Raw genomic sequence first — 17,986 nt, forward strand, 5'->3', positions numbered from 1 at the left:
TGTAGTACTAACAGAGTACTAACAGAGTAGTACTGTAGTACTAACAGAGTAGTACTGTAGTACTAACAGAGTAGTACTGTAGTACTAACAGAGGACCCCCAGAGGAGTAGCACTGTAGTACTAACAAAGGCCCCTCGCCCTGAAGTCAACCATTTTTACCCAATGAGGTTGCTGTATAAATATACAGCCGTGTGTGTGTGTGTGTGTGTGTGTGTGTGTGTGTGTGTGTGTGTGTGTGTGTGTGTGTGTGTGTGTGTGTGTGTGTGTGTGTGTGTGTGTGTGTGTGTGTGTGTGTGTGTGTGTGTGTGTGTGTGTGTGTGTGTGTGTGTGTGTGTGTGTGTGTGTGTGTGTGTGTGTGTGTGTGTGTGTGTGTGTGTGTGTGTGATGTTTCAGACAGGTTTACCTGAGGACTCAGCCTCCATGTAAACACAGCTTCCTCCCTCACACCTCACGCTGAGGCTGTTGAAGGTTAGGGACATGGACAGGGCTAGGGACACCTCCCCTCTCCTCTCCTCCCCAGCCCAGAACTCCCTCCTCCTCCCCTCCTCCCCTCTCCTCCCCAGCCCAGACCTCCTCTCCTCCCCAGCCCAGACCTCCTCCCCTCTCCCCCTCCCCAGCCCAGACCTCCTCTCCTCCACAGCCCAGCCCTCCTCTCCTCCCCTCCCCAACCCAGACCTCCTCTCCTCCCCTCTCCTCTCCTCCCCTTATCCAGCCCAGACCTCCTCTCCTCCACAGCCCAGCCCTCCTCCTCCTCCCCTCCCCAGCCCTCCTCTCCCCTCCCCTCTCCTCCCCAGCCCTGCCTCATCCCCTCCCCAGATCTCCTCCTCCTCTCCTCCCTCCCCAGACCTCCTCTCCTCCCTCCCCAGACCTCCTCTCCTCCCCTCCCCAGACCTCCTCTCCTCCCTCCCCAGACCTCCTCTCCTCCCCTCCTCCCCTCCTCTGCTTGCTGATCAGACGGCTTCATGGTGAGGAATCTCTGTAATCCATTTGCTCTCTGCAAGCTGCCGAATCAAAGGCAAGATTTCCGGACGGCATTTGAACAGAGATTATCCAGTTTGTGCGATCAGATTACAAACTGCCACAGCCTGCTGTATTTTACTAGCTCCACTTCTCCCTTTATGTACCCAACTTCACAGAGGAGAACACGGACAGTCAGCTTCACAGAGGAGAACAGAGACAGTCAGCTTCACAGAGGAGAACACAGACAGTCAGCTTCACAGAGGAGACACGGACAGTCAGCTTCACAGAGGAGACACGAACAGTCAGCTTCACAGAGGAGACACGAACAGTCAGCTTCACAGAGGAGACACGAACAGTCAGCTTCACAGAGGAGAACACAGACAGTCAGCTTCACAGAGGAGGAGAACAGACAGCCAGCTTCACAGAGAACACGGACAGTCAGCTTCACAGAGGAGGAGAACACAGACAGTCAGCTTCACAGAGGAGGAGAACACGGACAGTCAGCTTCACAGAGGAGAACACAGACAGTCAGTCAGCTTCACAGAGGAGGAGAACACAGACAGTCAGTCAGCTTCACAGAGGAGGAGAACACAGACAGTCAGCTTCACAGAGGATGAGAACACAGACAGTCAGCTTCACAGAGGATGAGAACACAGACAGTCAGCTTCACAGAGGAGGAGAACACAGACAGTCAGCTTCACAGAGGAGAACACAAACAGTCAGCTTCACAGAGAACACAGACAGTCAGCTTCACAGAGGTGGAGAACACAGACAGTCAGCTTCACAGAGGTGGAGAACACAGACAGTCAGCTTCACAGAGGAGGAGAACACAGACAGTCAGCTTCACAGAGGAGAACACAAACAGTCAGCTTCACAGAGGAGAACACAGACAGTCAGCTTCACAGAGGAGAACACAGACAGTCAGCTTCACAGAGGAGAACACAGACAGTCAGCTTCACAGAGGAGGAGAACATGGACAGTCAGTCAGACAGCTTCACAGAGGAGGAGAACATGGACAGTCAGTCAGACAGCTTCACAGAGGAGGAGAACACGGACAGTCAAGTCAGCTTCACAGAGGAGGAGAACATGGACAGTCAGTCAGTCAGCTTCACAGAGGAGGAGAACATGGACAGGCAGTCAGACAGCTTCACAGAGGAGGAGAACATGGACAGTCAGTCAGCTTCACAGAGAACACGGACAGTCAGTCAGACAGCTTCACAGAGGAGAACATGGACAGTCAGTCAGCTTCACAGAGGAGAACAAGGACAGTCAGTCAGACAGCTTCACAGAGGAGGAGAACACGGACAGTCAGTCAGCTTCACAGAGAACACGGACAGTCAGTCAGACAGCTTCACAGAGGAGAACATGGACAGTCAGTCAGCTTCACAGAGGAGGAGAACAAGGACAGTCAGTCAGTCAGCTTCACATAGGAGGAGAACATGGACAGTCAGTCAGACAGCTTCACAGAGGAGGAGAACACGGACAGTCAGTCAGTCAGCTTCACAGAGGAGGAAAACATGGACAGTCAGTCAGCTTCACAGAGGAGGAGAACACGGACAGTCAGTCAGTCGGCTTCACAGAGGAGGAGAACACAGACAGTCAGTCAGACAGCTTCACAGAGGAGGAGAACACGGACAGTCAGTCAGACAGCTTCACAGAGGAGGAGAACACAGTCAGTCAGCTTCACAGAGGAGGAGAACATGGACAGTCAGTCAGCTTCATAGAGGAGGAGAACATGGACAGTCAGTCAGACAGCTTCACAGAGGAGGAGAACATGGACAGTCAGTCAGTCAGCTTCACAGAGGAGGAGAACACGGACAGTCAGTCAGCTTCACAGAGAACACGGACAGTCAGTCAGACAGCTTCACAGAGGAGGAGAACAAGGACAGTCAGTCAGACAGCTTCACGGAGGAGGAGAACAAGGACAGTCAGTCAGACAGCTTCACAGAGGAGGAGAACACGGACAGTCAGTCAGTCGGCTTCACAGAGGAGGAGAACACAGACAGTCAGTCAGACAGCTTCACAGAGGAGGAGAACACGGACAGTCAGTCAGACAGCTTCACAGAGGAGGAGAACACAGTCAGTCAGCTTCACAGAGGAGGAGAACATGGACAGTCAGTCAGCTTCATAGAGGAGGAGAACATGGACAGTCAGTCAGACAGCTTCACAGAGGAGGAGAACATGGACAGTCAGTCAGTCAGCTTCACAGAGGAGGAGAACACGGACAGTCAGTCAGCTTCACAGAGAACACGGACAGTCAGTCAGCTTCACAGAGGAGGAGAACAAGGACAGTCAGTCAGTCAGTTTCACATAGGAGGAGAACATGGACAGTCAGTCAGACAGCTTCACAGAGGAGGAGAACACGGACAATCAGTCAGTCAGCTTCACAGAGGAGGAAAACATGGACAGTCAGTCAGACAGCTTCACAGAGGAGGAGAACAAGGACAGTCAGTCAGACAGCTTCACAGAGGAGGAGAACACGGACAGTCAGTCAGCTTCACAGAGGAGGAGAACACGGACAGTCAGTCAGCTTCACAGAGGAGGAGAACATGGACAGTCAGTCAGACAGCTTCACAGAGGAGGAGAACACGGACAGTCAGGCTGAGCAGCTGAACAGAATAGATGGCTACACTAGGATAAGAACTGCCAGGGTATATTTCCACCTATTACAGCATAGTAACACAATGTCTGACACCAGTGGCCCCGCCCCCATCAGGAAATGTAATGCTCCGTCAATAGGAAGATAGCAGGAGAAAACCCAGTCTAGGACTGCTTCCTACATAGCACCCTATTCCCAGTTTAGCGCACTACTTTAGACCAGTCAGACGTCGGTACCAAAATGTACACACTCACTACTACTACTACTGTAAGTCGCTGTGTATAAGAGCATCTGCTAAATGACTAAATGGTAAATTGATAGCCTAGAAACAGTGCGGTTGGGCCTGACAGACAGGAGGGAGGGAGGGAGGGAGGCAACACTTAACCCGGCCCCAGCCAGGCTCATACACAATATCTCTGGTCTCTGGTTGGGTAATCACTGGGTTGTGGGTGGAACTCCTGGGTGGGAAACCACAGCTTGGTAGAATGGTAGCATCCATCCAGAAGAGCTTCTGGTACGAACCCAACGGCAGACAGGGTAGTTGAAGGTTACAAACCGTACTACTGTTTAAAACTCTCACGCTCCTGGATACTGGTGTTTTAAGGCCTTTTTTTTTAAAGAACATATGACAGAGGAAGTATATTTCAGTCATTCATCAGGACATCCACTACATTTATAAACAGCTTATATAAAACTAAATTTGTTGAGTTGGAGGAACTAGTATATAAGAATAGAGTCTAGTGGAATAACGCAGCCTGGGGTTTAAAAAGCTTCTCAGTGAACCAGCGTCCTGACTGACATTATTATCCATTATTTAGAAGCAGGGAGGTTTTGTGTAACAGAGGGAGAGAGAGAGAGGCACTACAAATAGTTTGAGAGGAGAGGAGAGGAGAGGAGAGGAGAGGAGAGGAGAGGAGAGGAGAGGAGACACTACAAATAGTTTGAGAGGAGAGGAGAGAGAGAGGCACTACAAATAGTTTGAGAGGAGAAACCCAGACCACCTCCTCCTCTGGGAAACCCAGTCAAGACCTCCTCCTCCTCTGGGAAACCCAGACCTCCTCCTCCTCCTCTGGGAAACCCAGACCTCCTCCTCCTCCTCTGGGAAACCCAGACCTCCTCCTCCTCCTCTGGGAAACCCAGACCTCCTCCTCCTCCTCTGGGAAACCCAGACCTCCTCCTCCTCCTCTGGGAAACCCAGACCTCCTCCTCCTCCTCTGGGAAACCCAGACCTCCTCCTCCTCCTCTGGGAAACCCAGACCTCCTCCTCCTCCTCTAGGAAACCCAGACCTCCTCCTCCTCTGGGAAACTCAGTCAAGACCTCCTCCTCCTCCTCTGGGAAACCCAGTCAAGACCTCCTCTGGGAAACCCAGTCAAGACCTCCTCTGGGAAACCCAGTCAAGACCTCCTCCTCTGGGAAACCCAGTCAAGACCTCCTCCTCTGGGAAACCCAGTCAAGACCTCCTCCTCTGGGAAACCCAGTCAAGACCTCCTCCTCTGGGAAACCCAGTCAAGACCTCCTCCTCTGGGAAACCCAGTCAAGACCTCCTCCTCCTCTGGGAAACCCAGTCAAGACCTCCTCCTCTGGGAAACCCAGTCAAGACCTCCTCCTCTGGGAAACCCAGTCAAGACCTCCTCCTCTGGGAAACCCAGTCAAGACCTCCTCCTCTGGGAAACCCAGTCAAGACCTCCTCCTCTGGGAAACCCAGTCAAGACCTCCTCCTCTGGGAAACCCAGTCAAGACCTCCTCTGGGAAACCCAGTCAAGACCTCCTCTGGAAAACCCAGTCAAGACCTCCTCCTACTCTGGAAAACCCAGTCAAGACCTCCTCCTCCTCCTCTGGGAAACTCAGTCAAGACCTCCTCTGGAAAGCCCAGTCAAGACCTCCTCCTCCTCCTCTGGGAAACTCAGTCAAGACCTCCTCTGGGAAACCCAGTCAAGACCTCCTCTGGGAAACCCAGTCAAGACCTCCTCTGGAAAACCCAGTCAAGACTTCCTCCTCCTCTGGAAAACCCAGTCAAGACCTCCTCTGGAAAACCCAGACCTCCTCCTCCTCCTCCTCCTCTGGGAAACCCAGACCTCCTCCTCCTCCTCTCCTCCTCCTCTGGGAAACCCAGACCTCCTCCTCCTCCTCCTCTGGGAAACCCAGACCTCCTCCTCCTCCTCCTCTGGGAAACCCAGACCTCCTCCTCCTCCTCCTCTGGGAAACCCAGACCTCCTCCTCCTCCTCCTCTGGGAAACCCAGACCTCCTCCTCCTCCTCCTCTGGGAAACCCAGACCTCCTCCTCCTCCTCCTCTGGGAAACCCAGACCTCCTCCTCCTCCTCCTCTGGGAAACCCAGACCTCCTCCTCCTCCTCCTCTGGGAAACCCAGACCTCCTCCTCCTCCTCTGGGAAACCCAGACCTCCTCCTCCTCCTCTGGGAAACCCAGACCTCCTCCTCCTCCTCTGGGAAACCCAGACCTCCTCCTCCTCCTCTGGGAAACCCAGACCTCCTCCTCCTCCTCTGGGAAACCCAGACCTCCTCCTCCTCCTCTGGGAAACCCAGACCTCCTCCTCCTCTGGGAAACCCAGTCGTATCTCTGTCTCCTAAAAACCAAAAGAAAAAAAACTCTCTCTGCTAGCTGTGAACTGTTTCATTACCAGCTAGGCCTGCATCCCAAAACACCACCCTATTCCCTCTGTAGGACTGCACTAGAAAACTTAGTGCACTACATAGGGAATAGGGTGCTCTTTTGGGATACAGCCCTCGTCTTTTTTTTTCTAAACAGCCACCACCACAACGTCTTGGGGGGAGTTCTCTGGTCGTCTCTGCAAGATGCAAGATGTTTTCTGATCCGTTAAACTGGAGAGAGTGTCAAGCTTGAAGCCAGATGACGGGTTAAACTGGAGAGAGTGTTAAGCTTGAAGCCAGATGACGGGTTAAACTGGAGAGAGTGTTAAGCTTGAAGCCAGATGACGGGTTAAACTGGAGAGAGAGTGTTAAGCTTGAAGCCAGATGACGGGTTAAACTGGAGAGAGAGTGTTAAGCTTGAAGGCAGATGACGGGTTAAACTGGAGAGAGAGTGTTAAGACCTCCGGGTTAAACTCCTTGAAGCCAGATGACGGGTTAAACTGGAGAGAGAGTGTTAAGCTTGAAGGCAGATGACGGGTTAAACTGGAGAGAGAGTGTTAAGCTTGAAGCCAGATGACGGGTTAAACTGGAGAGAGTCAAGCTACTATCCTTCTGAACCAACCATGTTATTAGTTCTCCTGTCCTTCTGAACCAACCATGTTATTAGTTCTCCTATCCTTCTGAACCAACCATGTTACTAGTTCTCCTATCCTTCTGAACCAACCATGTTACTAGTTCTCCTATCCTTCTGAACCAACCATGTTATTAGTTCTCCTGTCCTTCTGAACCAACCATGTTATTAGTTCTCCTATCCTTCTGAACCAACCATGTTATTAGTTCTCCTATCCTTCTGAACCAACCATGATATTAGTTCTCCTATCCTTCTGAACCTGCCTGATGCAGTATGGTTCAGTTATTTAGAGTCCAGATCAGTTATTTAGAGTCCAGATCAGTTATTTAGAGTACAGTTCAGTTATTTAGAGTACAGTTCAGTTATTTAGAGTACAGATCAGTTATTTAGAGTACAGATCAGTTATTTAGAGTACAGATCAGTTATTTAGAGTACAGATCAGTTATTTAGAGTACAGATCAGTTATTTAGAGTACAGATCAGTTATTTAGAGTACAGATCAGTTATTTAGAGTACAGATCAGTTATTTAGAGTACAGATCAGTTATTTAGAGTACAGATCAGTTATTTAGAGTACAGATCAGTTATTTAGAGTACAGATCAGAGATGGCTTGTTCTGGTCAGGCTGTTCTGTCCTGGTCAGGCTGTTCTGTCCTGGTCAGGCTGTTCTGGTCAGGCTGTTCTGTCCTGGTCAGGCTGTTCTGTTCCCGTCAGGCTGTTCTGTTCCCGTCAGGCTGTTCTGTTCCCGTCAGGCTGTTCTGTTCCCGTCAGGCTGTTCTGTTCCCGTCAGGCTGTTCTGTTCCCGTCAGGCTGTTCTGTCCCCGTCAGGCTGTTCTGTCCCCGTCAGGCTGTTCTGTCCCCGTCAGGCTGTTCTGTCCCCGTCAGGCTGTTCTGTCCCCGTCAGGCTGTTCTGTTCCCGCCAGGCTGTTCCCGCCAGGCTGTTCCCGCCAGGCTGTTCTAGTCAGGCTGTTCTGGTCAGGCTGTTCTGGTCAGGCTGTTCTAGTCAGGCTGTTCTAGTCAGGCTGTTCTAGTCAGGCTGTTCCAGTCAGGCTGTTCTAGTCAGGCTGTTCTAGTCAGGCTGTTCTAGTCAGGCTGTTCTAGTCAGGCTGTTCCAGTCAGGCTGTTCTAGTCAGGCTGTTCTAGTCAGGCTGTTCTAGTCAGGCTGTTCCAGTCAGGCTGTTCTAGTCAGGCTGTTCTAGTCAGGCTGTTCTAGTCAGGCTGTTCTGGTCAGGCTGTTCTAGTCAGGCTGTTCTAGTCAGGCTGTTCCGGTCAGGCTGTTCTAGTCAGGCTGTTCTAGTCAGGCTGTTCTAGTCAGGCTGTTCTGGTCAGGCTGTTCCGGTCAGGCTGTTCTGGTCAGACTAACACTAAACCTCCAAATGACTTCCTCACAGCCTCAGCTTACTCTTCCAATGGTCATCAAGATACTAGACGTCCTCAGAGTCCTTACCAGGGCTATTAATAACTACGTTTCCCATAATTCCCCAAGGAGCCTGGTATGAAATGGAAAGATGTAAAACTGTTGTTTCATCTCTGTGAGAGTTCCATGGTTACTGTAGGTTTTTCTTTTGTTAATTTTCCAACAGTTTCAGATCATAACCATCCCTTATACATCTAATAATAATAATAATAATAATAATAATAATAATGTCATATAGACATACGGCTGAGAGTTGGACAGAGACTGGCTTCACAGTGGAGTACAATAGACTGAGGTTTATTTGTAGACAGACAGGACACCCCTCTAACCACTAGGCCACCCTGCCCCCTCTACGCTCTAACCACTAGGCCACCCTGCCGCCTCTACGCTCTAACCACTAGGCCACCCTGCCGCCTCTACGCTCTAACCACTAGGCCACCCTGCCGCCTCTACGCTCTAACCACTAGGCCACCCTGCCGCCTCTACGCTCTAACCACTAGGCCACCCTGCCGCCTCTACGCTCTAACCACTAGGCCACCCTGCCGCCTCTACGCTCTAACCACTAGGCCACCCTGCCGCCTCTACGCTCTAACCACTAGGCCACCCTGCCGCCTCTACGCTCTAACCACTAGGCCACCCTGCCGCCTCTACGCTCTAACCACTAGGCCACCCTGCCGCCTCTACGCTCTAACCACTAGGCCACCCTGCCGCCTCTACGCTCTAACCACTAAGCCACCCTGCCGCCTCTACGCTCTAACCACTAGGCCACCCTGCCGCCTCTACGCTCTAACCACTAGGCTACCCTGCCGCCTCTACACTCTAACCACTAGGCTACCCTGCCGCCTCTACGCTCTAACCACTAGGCTACCCTGCCGCCTCTACGCTCTAACCACTAGGCCACCCTGCCGCCTCTACGCTCTAACCACTAGGCCACCCTGCCCCCTCTACGCTCTAACCACTAGGCCACCCTGCCCCCTCTACGCTCTAACCACTAGGCCACCCTGCCCCCTCTACGCTCTAACCACTAGGCCACCCTGCCCCCTCTACGCTCTAACCACTAGGCCACCCTGCCCCCTCTACACTCTAACCACTAGGCTACCCTGCCCCCTCTACGCTCTAACCACTAGGCTACCCTGCCGCCTCTACACTCTAACCACTAGGCTACCCTGCCCCCTCTACACTAACCACTAGGCTACCCTGCCCCCTCTACACTCTAACCACTAGGCTACCCTGCCCCCTCTACACTCTAACCACTAGGCTACCCTGCCCCCTCTACACTCTAACCACTAGGCTACCCTGCCGCCTCTACACTCTAACCACTAGGCTACCCTGCCGCCACTACACTCTAACCACTAGGCTACCCTGCCCCTCTACACTCTAACCACTAGGCTACCCTGCCCCCTCTACACTCTAACCACTAGGCTACCCTGCCCCTCTACACTCTAACCACTAGGCTACCCTGCCACCTCTACACTCTAACCACTAGGCTACCCTGCCCCCTCTACACTCTAACCACTAGGCTACCCTGCCCCCTCTACACTCTAACCACTAGGCTACCCTGCCCCCTCTACACTCTAACCACTAGGCTACCCTGCCCCCTCTACACTCTAACCACTAGGCTACCCTGCCCCCTCTACACTCTAACCACTAGGCTACCCTGCCCCCTCTACACTCTAACCACTAGGCTACCCTGCCCCTCTACACTCTAACCACTAGGCTACCCTGCCCCCTCTACACTCTAACCACTAGGCTACCCTGCCGCCTCTACACTCTAACCACTAGGCCACCCTGCCCCCTCTACACTCTAACCACTAGGCTACCCTGCCCCTCTACGCTCTAACCACTAGGCTACCCTGCCCCCTCTACGCTCTAACCACTAGGCTACCCTGCCGCCTCTACACTCTAACCACTAGGCTACCCTGCCGCCTCTACACTCTAACCACTAGGCTACCCTGCCCCCTCTACACTAACCACTAGGCTACCCTGCCCCCTCTACACTCTAACCACTAGGCTACCCTGCCCCCTCTACACTCTAACCACTAGGCTACCCTGCCCCCTCTACACTCTAACCACTAGGCTACCCTGCCCCCTCTACACTCTAACCACTAGGCTACCCTGCCGCCTCTACACTCTAACCACTAGGCTACCCTGCCGCCACTACACTCTAACCACTAGGCTACCCTGCCCCCTCTACACTCTAACCACTAGGCTACCCTGCCACCTCTACACTCTAACCACTAGGCTACCCTGCCCCCTCTACACTCTAACCACTAGGCTACCTGCTTCCTCTACACTCTAACCACTAGGCTACCCTGCCCCCTCTACACTCTAACCACTAGGCTACCCTGCCCCCTCTACACTCTAACCACTAGGCTACCCTGCCCCCTCTACACTCTAACCACTAGGCTACCCTGCCCCCTCTACACTCTAACCACTAGGCTACCCTGCCTCCTCTACACTCTAACCACTAGGCCACCCTGCCCCCTCTACACTCTAACCACTAGGCTACCCTGCCCCTCTACACTCTAACCACTAGGCCACCCTGCCCCCTCTACACTCTAACCACTAGGCTACCCTGCCCCCTCTACACTCTAACCACTAGGCTACCCTGCCCCCTCTACACTCTAACCACTAGGCTACCCTGCCCCTCTACGCTCTAACCACTAGGCCACCCTGCCCCCTCTACGCTCTAACCACTAGGCTACCCTGCCGCCTCTACACTCTAACCACTAGGCTACCCTGCCCCCTCTACGCTCTAACCACTAGGCTACCCTGCCGCCTCTACACTCTAACCACTAGGCTACCCTGCCGCCTCTACACTCTAACCACTAGGCTACCCTGCCCCCTCTACACTAACCACTAGGCTACCCTGCCCCTCTACACTCTAACCACTAGGCTACCCTGCCCCCTCTACACTCTAACCACTAGGCTACCCTGCCCCCTCTACACTCTAACCACTAGGCTACCCTGCCGCCTCTACACTCTAACCACTAGGCTACCCTGCCGCCTCTACACTCTAACCACTAGGCTACCCTGCCGCCACTACACTCTAACCACTAGGCTACCCTGCCCCCTCTACACTCTAACCACTAGGCTACCCTGCCACCTCTACACTCTAACCACTAGGCTACCCTGCCCCTCTACACTCTAACCACTAGGCTACCTGCTTCCTCTACACTCTAACCACTAGGCTACCCTGCCCCCTCTACACTCTAACCACTAGGCTACCCTGCCCCCTCTACACTCTAACCACTAGGCTACCCTGCCCCCTCTACACTCTAACCACTAGGCTACCCTGCCCCTCTACACTCTAACCACTAGGCTACCCTGCCCCCTCTACACTCTAACCACTAGGCTACCCTGCCCCCTCTACACTCTAACCACTAGGCTACCCTGCCCCCTCTACACTCTAACCACTAGGCTACCCTGCCGCCTCTACACTCTAACCACTAGGCTACCCTGCCGCCTCTACACTCTAACCACTAGGCTACCCTGCCCCCTCTACACTCTAACCACTAGGCTACCCTGCCCCCTCTACACTCTAACCACTAGGCTACCCTGCCCCCTCTACACTCTAACCACTAGGCTACCCTGCCCCCTCTACACTCTAACCACTAGGCTACCCTGCCCCTCTACACTCTAACCACTAGGCTACCCTGCCCCTCTACACTCTAACCACTAGGCTACCCTGCCCCTCTACACTCTAACCACTAGGCTACCCTGCCCCCTCTACACTCTAACCACTAGGCTACCCTGCCCCTCTACACTCTAACCACTAGGCTACCCTGCCGCCTCTACACTCTAACCACTAGGCTACCCTGCCGCCTCTACACTCTAACCACTAGGCTACCCTGCCCCCTCTACACTCTAACCACTAGGCTACCCTGCCCCCTCTACACTCTAACCACTAGGCCACCCTGCCCCCTCTACACTCTAACCACTAGGCCACCCTGCCGCCTCTACACTCTAACCACTAGGCTACCCTGCCGCCTCTACACTCTAACCACTAGGCTACCCTGCCGCCTCTACACTCTAACCACTAGGCTACCCTGCCGCCTCTACACTCTAACCACTAGGCTACCCTGCCACCTCTACACTCTAACCACTAGGCTACCCTGCCGCCTCTACACTCTAACCACTAGGCTACCCTGCCGCCTCTACACTCTAACCACTAGGCCACCCTGCCCCCTCTACACTCTAACCACTAGGCTACCCTGCCGCCTCTACACTCTAACCACTAGGCCACCCTGCCACCTCTACACTCTAACCACTAGGCTACCCTGCCTCCTCTACACTCTAACCACTAGGCCACCCTGCCCCCTCTACACTCTAACCACTAGGCTACCCTGCCTCCTCTACACTCTAACCACTAGGCCACCCTGCCCCTCTACACTCTAACCACTAGGCTACCCTGCCCCTCTACACTCTAACCACTAGGCTACCCTGCCCCCTCTACACTCTAACCACTAGGCCACCCTGCCCCCTCTACACTCTAACCACTAGGCTACCCTGCCCCTCTACACTCTAACCACTAGGCTACCCTGCCCCCTCTACACTCTAACCACTAGGCTACCTGCTTCCTCTACACTCTAACCACTAGGCTACCCTGCCCCCTCTACACTCTAACCACTAGGCTACCTGCTTCCTCTACACTCTAACCACTAGGCTACCCTGCCCCCTCTACACTCTAACCACTAGGCTACCCTGCCGCCTCTACACTCTAACCACTAGGCTACCCTGCCGCCTCTACACTCTAACCACTAGGCTACCCTGCCGCCTCTACACTCTAACCACTAGGCCACCCTGCCCCCTCTACACTCTAACCACTAGGCTACCCTGCCGCCTCTACACTCTAACCACTAGGCTACCTGCTTCCTCTACACTCTAACCACTAGGCTACCTGCTTCCTCTACACTCTAACCACTAGGCTACCTGCCTCCTCTACACTCTAACCACTAGGCTACCTGCCTCCTCTACACTCTAACCACTAGGCTACCCTGCCGCCTCTACACTCTAACCACTAGGCTACCCTGCCGCCTCTACACTCTAACCACTAGGCTACCCTGCCGCCTCTACACTCTAACCACTAGGCTACCTGCCTCCTCTACACTCTAACCACTAGGCCACCCTGCCCCCTCTACACTCTAACCACTAGGCTACCTGCCTCCTCTACACTCTAACCACTAGGCTACCTGCCTCCTCTACACTCTAACCACTAGGCCACCCTGCCCCCTCTACACTCTAACCACTAGGCCACCCTGCCCCCTCTACACTCTAACCACTAGGCTACCTGCCTCCTCTACACTCTAACCACTAGGCCACCCTGCCCCCTCTACACTCTAACCACTAGGCTACCCTGCCTCCTCTACACTCTAACCACTAGGCTACCCTGCCTCCTCTACACTCTAACCACTAGGCTACCTGCCTCCTCTACACTCTAACCACTAGGCTACCCTGCCTCCTCTACACTCTAACCACTAGGCTACCCTGCCTCCTCTACACTCTAACCACTAGGCTACCCTGCCTCCTCTACACTCTAACCACTAGGCTACCCTGCCTCCTCTACACTCTAACCACTAGGCCACCCTGCCCCTCTACACTCTAACCACTAGGCCACCCTGCCACCTCTACACTCTAACCACTAGGCTACCCTGCCGCCTCTACACTCTAACCACTAGACTACCCTGCCACCTCTACACTCTAACCACTAGGCCACCCTGCCGCCTCTACACTCTAACCACTAGGCTACCTGCTTCCTCTACACTCTAACCACTAGGCTACCTGCTTCCTCTACACTCTAACCACTAGGCTACCTGCCTCCTCTACACTCTAACCACTAGGCTACCTGCCTCCTCTACACTCTAACCACTAGGCTACCTGCTTCCTCTACACTCTAACCACTAGGCTACCTGCCTCCTCTACACTCTAACCACTAGGCTACCTGCCTCCTCTACACTCTAACCACTAGGCCACCCTGCCCCCTCTACACTCTAACCACTAGGCTACCCTGCCTCCTCTACACTCTAACCACTAGGCTACCTGCCTCCTCTACACTCTAACCACTAGGCCACCCTGCCCCCTCTACACTCTAACCACTAGGCCACCCTGCCCCCTCTACACTCTAACCACTAGGCTACCTGCCTCCTCTACACTCTAACCACTAGGCCACCCTGCCCCCTCTACACTCTAACCACTAGGCTACCCTGCCTCCTCTACACTCTAACCACTAGGCTACCCTGCCTCCTCTACACTCTAACCACTAGGCTACCCTGCCTCCTCTACACTCTAACCACTAGGCTACCCTGCCTCCTCTACACTCTAACCACTAGGCTACCCTGCCTCCTCTACACTCTAACCACTAGGCTACCCTGCCTCCTCTACACTCTAACCACTAGGCTACCCTGCCTCCTCTACACTCTAACCACTAGGCCACCCTGCCCCCTCTACACTCTAACCACTAGGCCACCCTGCCACCTCTACACTCTAACCACTAGGCTACCCTGCCGCCTCTACACTCTAACCACTAGGCCACCCTGCCCCCTCTACACTCTAACCACTAGGCCACCCTGCCCCCTCTACACTCTAACCACTAGGCCACCCTGCCCCCTCTACACTCTAACCACTAGGCCACCCTGCCGCCTCTACACTCTAACCACTAGTCTACCTGCCTCCTCTACACTCTAACCACTAGGCCACCCTGCCCCCTCTACACTCTAACCACTAGGCTACCCTGCCCCCTCTACACTCTAACCACTAGGCCACCCTGCCGCCTCTACACTCTAACCACTAGGCTACCCTGCCGCCTCTACACTCTAACCACTAGACTACCTGCCACCTCTACACTCTAACCACTAGGCTACCTGCCACCTCTACACTCTAACCACTAGGCCACCCTGCCGCCTCTACACTCTAACCACTAGGCTACCCTGCCGCCTCTACACTCTAACCACTAGACTACCTGCCGCCTCTACACTCTAACCACTAGGCTACCCTGCCTCCTCTACACTCTAACCACTAGGCCACCCTGCCCCCTCTACACTCTAACCACTAGGCTACCTGCCGCCTCTACACTCTAACCACTAGACTACCTGCCGCCTCTACACTCTAACCACTAGGCTACCCTGCCCCCTCTACACTCTAACCACTAGGCTACCCTGCCACCTCTACACTCTAACCACTAGGCTACCCTGCCCCCTCTACACTCTAACCACTAGGCTACCCTGCCCCCTCTACACTCTAACCACTAGGCTACCCTGCCCCCTCTACACTCTAACCACTAGGCTACCCTGCCCCTCTACACTCTAACCACTAGGCTACCCTGCCCCCTCTACACTCTAACCACTAGGCCACCCTGCCGCCTCTACACTCTAACCACTAGGCCACCCTACCTCCTCTACACTCTAACCACTAGGCTACCCTGCCGCCTCTACACTCTAACCACTAGGCTACCCTGCCGCCTCTACACTCTAACCACTAGGCTACCTGCCTCCTCTACACTCTAACCACTAGGCTACCCTGCCTAACCCTCTACACTCTAACCACTAGGCTACCCTGCCCCCTCTACACTCTAACCACTAGGCTACCCTGCCCCCTCTACACTCTAACCACTAGGCTACCCTGCCCCTCTACACTCTAACCACTAGGCCACCCTGCCGCCTCTACACTCTAACCACTAGGCTACCCTGCCCCCTCTACACTCTAACCCCTAGGCTACCCTGCCTCCTCTACACTCTAACCACTAGGCCACCCTGCCGCCTCTACACTCTAACCACTAGGCTACCCTGCCCCCTCTACACTCTAACCACTAGGCCACCCTACCTCCTCTACACTCTAACCACTAGGCTACCCTGCCCCCTCTACACTCTAACCACTAGGCTACCCTGCCGCCTCTACACTCTAACCACTAGGCTACCCTGCCCCCTCTACACTCTAACCACTAGGCTTACCCTGCCGCCTCTACACTCTAACCACTAGGCTACCCTGCCGCCTCTACACTCTAACCACTAGGCTACCCTGCCCCCTCTACACTCTAACCACTAGGCTTACCCTGCCGCCTCTACACTCTAACCACTAGGCTACCCTGCCGCCTCTACACTCTAACCACTAGGCTACCCTGCCACCTCTACACTCTAACCACTAGGCTACCCTGCCCATCCAAGACAAACATTTGATCTTAGTTTTTCTGATAGTTGAAAACACAAAACATATCGGAGCAACAAATAGACTTCTGAATGAATCCAAGCAGCAGTTTGAGTTGGTTTTAATCGTGGTTTTAAAATTGTATCATGGCTTTCCACGGGATATTTCTGGTGTGCATTCCAGAGGTAGTGGAGCCATGCTAAGAGAGAAGCAGACATGATTAGAGGAATGGGAGAGGAATCTCAAGATAGTATACGCCAGCTCTTTATAAGATACACACAGAGCCCGCGTCCCTAATGGCCCCCTATATAGTACACTACTGTAGACCAGGGACCAAATGGCTCCCTATATAGTACACTACTGTAGACCAGGGACCCAATGGCCCCTATATAGTACACTACTGTAGACCAGGGACCCAATGGCCCCCTATATAGTACACTACTGTAGACCAGGGACAAAATGCCCCCCTAGTCCCTATATAGTACACTACAGTAGACCAGGGACCCAATGGCCCCCTATATAGTGCACTACTGTAGACCAGGGACAAAATGCCCCCCTAGTCCCTATATATTACACTACTGTAGACCAGGGACAAAATGCCCCCCCTAATCCCTATATAGTACACTACAGTAGACCAGGGACCCAATGGCCCCCTATATAGTGCACTACTGTAGACCAGGGACAAAATGCCCCCTAGTCCCTATATAGTACACTACAGTAGACCAGGGACCAAATTCCCCCCTATATAGTACACTACAGTAGACCAGGGACAAAATGCCCCCCTATATAGTACACTACAGTAGACCAGGGACCAAATGGCCCCCTAGTCCCTATATAGTACACTACAGTAGACCAGGGACCAAATGGCCCCCTAGTACCTATATAGTACACTACAGTAGACCAGGGACCAAATTCCCCCCTATATAGTACACTACAGTAGACCAGGGACAAAATGCCCCCCTATATAGTACACTACAGCAGAACAGGGACCAAATGCCCCCCTATATAGTACACTACAGCAGAACAGGGACAAAATGCCCCCCTATATAGTACACTACAGTAGACCAGGGACCAAATTGCCCCCTAGTCCCTATATAGTGCACTACTTTAGACGAGGACTCCATAGTGGATAGGGTGAAATTGCTGCTGCACCAGGTAGAGGCCACTGTAACCATGCCAACCACGCTGACACAGTCAGACAGGACCAGAGTAACACCAAACACAACTGTAGACATTGTTGATGAATGGATCCTCCTGGTTAGCATATTTCCCCAACACAAGTCCTCATTAAAGCCTATTGTAGCCAATTACACTGTCAACAGAAGCTGTAATCTCAGTGGTCCTCAAAACACCCACATTACACTGTCAACAGGAGCTGTAATCTCAGTGGTCCTCAAAACACCCACATTACACTGTCAACAGGAGCTGTAATCTCAGTGGTCCTCAAAACACCCACATTACACTGTCAACAGGAGCTGTAATCTCAGTGGTCCTCATAACACCCACATTACACTGTCAACAGGAGCTGTAATCTCAGAGGTCCTCATAACACCCACATTACACTGTCAACAGGAGCTGTAATCTCAGTGGTCCTCAAAACACCCACATTACACTGTCAACAGGAGCTGTAAT

At 53.4% G+C, this 17,986-nt stretch overlaps 1 protein-coding gene across 1 annotated transcript in view; it reads right to left on the reverse strand.

Annotated features, from left to right (window-relative positions):
* The window catches only part of LOC124022419 (vacuolar protein sorting-associated protein 13B-like), a gene marked incomplete at its 3' end in the record, with an annotated part of 72,527 nt that overhangs the window by 30,369 nt on the left and 24,172 nt on the right, over positions 1-17,986 (reverse strand). The window lies entirely within an intron of this gene.

Source organism: Oncorhynchus gorbuscha, unplaced genomic scaffold, assembly GCF_021184085.1.
Source record: "Oncorhynchus gorbuscha isolate QuinsamMale2020 ecotype Even-year unplaced genomic scaffold, OgorEven_v1.0 Un_scaffold_1378, whole genome shotgun sequence".
Classification (NCBI taxonomy): domain Eukaryota; kingdom Metazoa; phylum Chordata; class Actinopteri; order Salmoniformes; family Salmonidae; genus Oncorhynchus; species Oncorhynchus gorbuscha.